The following is a 6,910-nucleotide window of genomic DNA, read 5'->3' as shown; positions in this document are numbered from 1 at the left end:
TGTAGGGATCGGACCAAGACGCAGAGTGGAAAGTGTCCATGATTTATTAACAATAAACTGAACACTACACAAAACAAAATAACAAAAGCGAATCAAACCGAAAGACAGCCCCGTGTGGCACGAACACTGACACGAAATACAAACACCCACAAACACACACGTGAACCCCGGCTGCCTAAGTATGATTCTCAATCAGGGACAAAGATTGACAGCTGCCTCTGATTGAGAATCATACCAGGCCGAACGCACAAAACCCCAACATAGAAAACAACACATAGACAACCCACCCAACTCACGCCCTGACCATACTAAATAAATACAAAACAAGAGAAAACAGGTCAGGAACGTGACACAAACATAGACTGCCCACCCCAACTCACACCCTGACCATACTAAATAAATACAAAACAAAGAAAATAAAGGTCAGAACGTGACAGACAAAAATATGAATCGCCATTTTGGATAAATAACTCTTCGTGTTGTTTATTTAGTATTTTCCAATTTCCACAGAAGTGGTTAGTCTATGGATTCTTCAATTGAACTGATTTCTGACGTGCCGTCTCTTTTTCCGTGGTGTATTTCTGTATTGTTTTAGTGATTCACCGTAGTGAAGGAGTAGACTCAGGTTTTCTAGGTCTATTTGTTTTTGGTTGAATAGGTTTCTCAATTTCTTTCTTAGGTTTTTTGCATTCTTCATCAAACCGTTTTATTGTTGCTAATTGTCTTCAGTTTTCTGTTTGAAATTTGTAGATTTGATAGGGAAGCTGAGGGGTCAAATATACTGTTTAGACTTTCTACTGCCAAGTTCACACGTTCACTATTACAGTGAATCATTTTGTCCAGAAAGTTGTCTAGAAGGGATTGAATTTGTTGTTGCCTAATTGTTTTTTGGTAGGTTTCCACACTACTTTCTTTCCATCTATAGCATTTCTTAATATTCTTTATTCAGTTCCTTTGTCTTTGATGCCTCATGATTGAGTATAGCTCTGTTCAAGTAGACTGTGATAAAGTAGTCTACAGTACTACTGACAATGGATAAGCTATAGGTGTAGCTACCATAGGAATCCCCTCGAAGCCTACCAATGACTATGTACATACCCAGCGTCCGACAGAGCTGCAGGAGTTGTGACCTGTTTTTGTTGGTTATGTTGTCATAGTTGTGTCTAGGGGGGCATATGGGTGAGGAAATGCTGTCACCTTTCGGTAGGTGTTTGTCCCCCTGTGTGCTGAGGCTGTCCGGTTCTTGTCCGGTTCTGGCATGTAGGTTGCCACAGACTAGTACATGTCCCTGGGTCTGGAAATGATTGATTTCCCCCTCCAGGACGGAGAAGCTGTCTTCATTAAAGTATGGGGATTCTGGTGGGAGGATATACAGTAGGTAGCACACAGGAGGACATTTTTCTCCGTTAATATAATTTCCTTTTGAATTTCTAGCCAAATGTAAAGTTTTCCTGTTTTGATTAATTTAAAAGAGTGAGTTAGGTCTGCTCTATACCAAATTAGCAACCCCCCTGAGTCCCTCTCTCTTTACCTCCCTCTGTCCCCCATTTCCCACTCTCTCCCTCACTGCCTTCCTCTCTCCTTGCCTCCCTCCCTCTCTCTCTCCCTGCCTCCCTCTACCCTCTCTCCATGCCTCTCTCTCCCTCTCACCACCTCTCTCTCTCTCTCTTGCCCTCCCTCTCTCCCACCCTCTCCTCTCTCTCCCCTCACTGCCTCCCTCTATCCTTGCCTACCTCCCTCCTCTCTTCCCTGACTCTCTCTCCATGCCCCCCTTCTCCCTGCCTCTCTCTCTCTCTACCTGCCTCTCTCTCCCTCACTGCCTCCCCCTCTCCCCCTCTCCTGCCTCTCTCTCTCCCTCTTTGCCTCCCTCTGTCTCCCCTCTCTCTCTCTCTCCCTCCCTGCCTTCCTCTCTCTCCCTCCCTGCCTTCCTCTCTCTCCCTCAATGCCTCCCTCTCTCTCTCTCCCTGCCTTCCCTCTCTCCCTCCCCTGCCTTCCTCTCTCTCTCTCTCCCTGCCTTCCTCTCTTCTCTCTCCCTGCCTTCCTCTCTCTCCCTCCCTGCCACCCTCTCTCTCCTCCCTGCCTCCCTCTCTCTCCCTCCCTGCCTCCTCTCTCTCTCCCTGCCTCCTCTCTCTCCCTCCCTGCCTCCTCTCTCTCCCTCCCTGCCTCTCTCTTTCTCCCTCCCTGACTTCCTCTCTCTCCCTCACTGCCTCCCTCTCTCTCTCCCTGCCTCCTTTTCTCCCCGTTTTTTTTTACTAAACAAGAGATGCTCCTGTGTTCCATTTCATTACCCTGTGTAACGTCCTCAGCTGTTTGATGAATAGAACTACTCTGTTGGTGTGTGTGGTGTTGTGTGTGTGTGTGTGTGTGTGTGTGTGGTGTGTGTGTGTGTGTGTGTGTGTGTGTGTGGTGTGGTGTGTGTGTGTGTGTGTGTGTGTGTGTGTGTGTGTGTGTGTGTGTGTGTGTGACGGACATCAGTTGCTAGAATGTTGGTAGAAATGACACCGCATCAGTTGTATCATTGATCAGTCGACTTTGATGTCTACAGTACCAGACTCCATAGATACCAGATTCTACAGTACCAGAACTCCATAGATATCAGATGTCTCCAGTACCAGACTCCATAGATATCAGATGTCTACAGTACCAGACTCCATAGATACCAGTTTATCAGATGTCTACATACCAGACTCCATAGATACCAGATGCTTACAGTACCAGACTCCATAGATACCAGATGTCTACATACCAGACTCCATAGATAACCAGTTTATCAGATGTCTACAGTACCAGACTCCATAGATACCAGATGTCTACAGTACCAGACTCCATAGATACCAGATGTCTACAGTACCAGACTCCATAGATACCAGAGTCTACAGTACCAGACTCCATAGATACCAGTTTATCAGAGTCTACAGTACCAGACTCCATAGAATACAAGATGTCTCCAGTACCAGACTCCATAGATACCAGATGTCTACAGTACCAGACTCCATAGATACCAGTTTATCAGATGTCTACAGTACCAGACTCCATAGATACCAGATGTCTACAGTACCAGACTCCATAGATATCAGTTTATCAGATGTCTACAGTACCAGACTCCATAGATACCAGATGTCTACAGTACCAGACTCCATAGATACCAGATGTCTACAGTACCAGACTCCATAGATAACCAGTTTATCAGATGTCTACAGTACCAGACTCCATAGATACCAGATGTCTACAGTACCAGACTCCATAGATATCAAGGTTTATCAGATGTCTACAGTACCAGACTCCATATATATCAGATGTCTACAGTACCAGACTCCATAGATACCAGATGTCTACAGTACCAGACTCCATAGATATCAGTTTATCAGATGTCTACAGTACCAGACTCCATAGATACCAGATGTCTACAGTACCAGACTCCATAGATACCAGATGTCTACAGTACCAGACTCCATAGATACCAGTTATCAGATGTCTACAGTACCAGACTCCATAGATACCAGATGTCTACAGTACCAGACTCCATAGATATCAGGTTATTCAGATGTCTACAGTACCAGACTCCATAGATACCAGATGTCTACAGTACCAGACTCCATAGATATCCAGATGTCTACAGTACCAGACTCCATAGATATCAGATGTCTACAGTACCAGACTCCATAGATACCAGATGTCTACAGTACCAGAACACATAGATATCAGTTTATCAGATGTCTACAGTACCAGACTCCATAGATATCAGATGTCTACAGTACCAGACTCCATAGATACCAGATTCTACAGTACCAGACTCCATAGATACCAGATGTCTACAGTACCAGACTCCATAGATATCAGTTTATCAGATGTCTACAGTACCAGACTCCATAGATACCAGGATGTCTCATACCAGACTCCATAGATACCAGATGTCTACAGTACCAGACTCCATATGATATCAGATGTCTACAGTACCAGACTCCATAGATATCGTATCAGATGTCTACAGTACCAGACTCCATAGATACCAGATGTCCTACAGTACCAGACTCCATAGATACCAGGTCTACAGTACCAGACTCCATAGATATCAGATGTCTACAGTACCAGACTCCATAATACATCAGATGTCTACAGTACCAGACTCCATAGATATCAGTTATCAGATGTCTACAGTACCAGACTCCATAGATACCAGATGTCTACAGTACCAGACTCCATAAGATACCAGATGTCTACAGTACCAGACTCATAGATATCAGTTTATCAGATGTCTACAGTACCAGACTCCATAGATACCAGATGTCTACAGTACCAGACTCCATAGATATCAGATGTCTACAGTACCAGACTCCATAGATATCAGATGTCTACAGTACCAGACTCCATAGATATCAGTTTATCAGATGTCTACAGTACCAGACTCCATAGATACCACGATGTCTACAGTACCAGACTCCATAGATATCAGATGTCTACAGTACCAGACTCCATATATCAGTTATCAGATGTCTACAGTACCAGACTCCATAGATACAGTTTATCAGATGTCACAGTACCAGACTCCATAGATACCAGATTCTACGTACCAGACTCCATAGATATCAGGTTATCAATGTCTACAGTACCAGACTCCATAGATACCAGATGTCTACAGTACCAGACGTCCATAGATATCAGTTTATCAGATGTCTACAGTACCAACTCCATAAATACCAGATGTCTACAGTACCCAGACTCCATAGATATTCAAGTTTATCAGATGTCTACAGTACCAGACTCCATAGATACCAGATGTCCTACAGTACCAGACTCCATAGATACTCAGATGTCTACAGTACCAGACTCCATAGATACCAGATGTCACAGTACCAGACTCCATAATATCAGATGTCTACAGTACCAGACTCCATAGATATCAGATGTCTTGTATAGCTACCAGACTCCATAGATACCAGATGTCTACATACAGACTCCAATCGAATGTCTACGAGTACCACTCCATAGATATCAGATGTCTACAGTACCAGACTCCATAGATACCAGTTTATCAGATGTCTACAGTACCAGACTCCATAGATACCAGATGTCTACAGTACCAGACTCCATAGATACCAGAGTCTACAGTACCAGACTCCATAGATATCAGATGTCTACAGTACCAGACTCCATAGATACCAGTTTATCAGAATGTCACAGTACCAGACTCCATAGATATCAGTTATCAGATGTCTACAGTACCAGACTCCATAGATACCAGATGTCTACAGTACCAGACTCCATAGATACCAGATGTCTACAGTACCAGACTCCATAGATACCCAGATGTCTACAGTACCAGACTCCATAGATTACCAGAGTCTACAGTACCAGACTCCATAGATACCAGTTTATCAGATGTCTACAGTACCAGACTCCATAGATACCAGATGTCTACAGTACCAGACTCCATAAGATACCAGTATTATCAATGTCTACAGTACCAGACTCCATAGATACCAGATGTCTACGAGTACCAGACTCCATAGATACCAGTGTTACAGTACCAGACTCCATAGATACAGATGTCTACAGTACCAGACTCCATAGATACAGTCAGATGTCTACAGTACCAGACTCCATATACAGATGTCTACAGTACCAGACTCCATAGATATCAGGTTATCAGATGTCTACAGTACCAGACTCCAAGATACCAGATGTCTACAGTACCAGACTCATAGATACCAGAGTCTACAGTACCAGACTCCAGAATACCAGATGTCTACCAGTACCAGACTCCATAATACAGATGTCTACAGTACCAGACTCCATAGATACAGATGTCTACAGTACCAGACTCCATAGATACAGTTATCAAATGCTACAGACCAGACTCCAAGATACCAGATGTCTACAGTACCAGACTCCATAGATACCAGATGTCTACAGTACCAGACTCCATAGATACCAGTTTATCAGATGTCTACAGTACCAGACTCCATAGATACCAGTATCCAGATGTCTACAGTACCAGACTCCATAGATACCAGATGTCTACAGTACCAGACTCCATCAGATACCAGATTGTCTACAGTACCAGACTCCATAGATACAGATGTCTCAGTACCAGACTCCATAGAGATCAGATGTCTACAGTACCAGACTCCCATTAGAATCATTATCAGATGTCTACAGTACCAGACTCCATAGATACAGATTGTCTACAGTACCAGACCCAAGATACAGATGTCTACAGTACCAACTCCATAGATATCAGATGTCTACGAGTACCAGACTCCATAGATACAGATGTCTACAGTACCAGACTCCATAGATATCAGATGCTACAGTACCAGACCCATAGATACATATCAGATGTCTAACAGTACCAGACTCCATAGATACCAAGGTCTACAGTACCAGACTCCATAGATACCAGATGATTCTACAGTACCAGACTCCATAGATATCAGATGTCTACAGTACCAGACTCCATAGATACAGTTTACAGATGTCTACAGTACCAGACTCCATAGATACTCAGATGTCTACAAGTACCAGACTCCATAGATATCAGATGTCTACAGTACCAGACTCCATAGATACAGATGTCTACAGTACCAGACTCCATAGATACCAGATGTCTACATACCAGACTCATAGATACCCAGATGTCTCAGTACCAGACTCCATAATACAGATGTCTACAGTACCAGACTCCATAGATAATCAGATGTCTACGCATACCAGACTCCATAGATACCAGATGTCTACAGTACCAGACTCCATAGATATCAGGTTTATCAGATGTCTACAGTACCAACTCCATCGAATAATCAGATGTCACTAGCCAGACTCCATAGAACTACCAGTTATAGTCTACATACGACTCAAGATAGGTATCAATGTCTACAGACTCCATAGATATCAGTTTAATCTCTCTCTT

General features: G+C 43.5%; 1 protein-coding gene across 1 annotated transcript in view; it reads left to right on the top strand.

Annotated features, from left to right (window-relative positions):
* The window catches only part of si:dkeyp-69b9.3 (myocardin), a 15,539-nt gene that overhangs the window by 2,111 nt on the left and 6,518 nt on the right, over positions 1-6,910 (top strand).

Source organism: Salvelinus sp. IW2-2015, unplaced genomic scaffold (assembly GCF_002910315.2).
Source record: "Salvelinus sp. IW2-2015 unplaced genomic scaffold, ASM291031v2 Un_scaffold2756, whole genome shotgun sequence".
Classification (NCBI taxonomy): Eukaryota; Metazoa; Chordata; class Actinopteri; order Salmoniformes; family Salmonidae; genus Salvelinus; species Salvelinus sp. IW2-2015.
The sequence above is the reverse complement of the archived record's forward strand: the minus strand, read 5'-3'. Positions and strand labels throughout refer to the sequence as shown.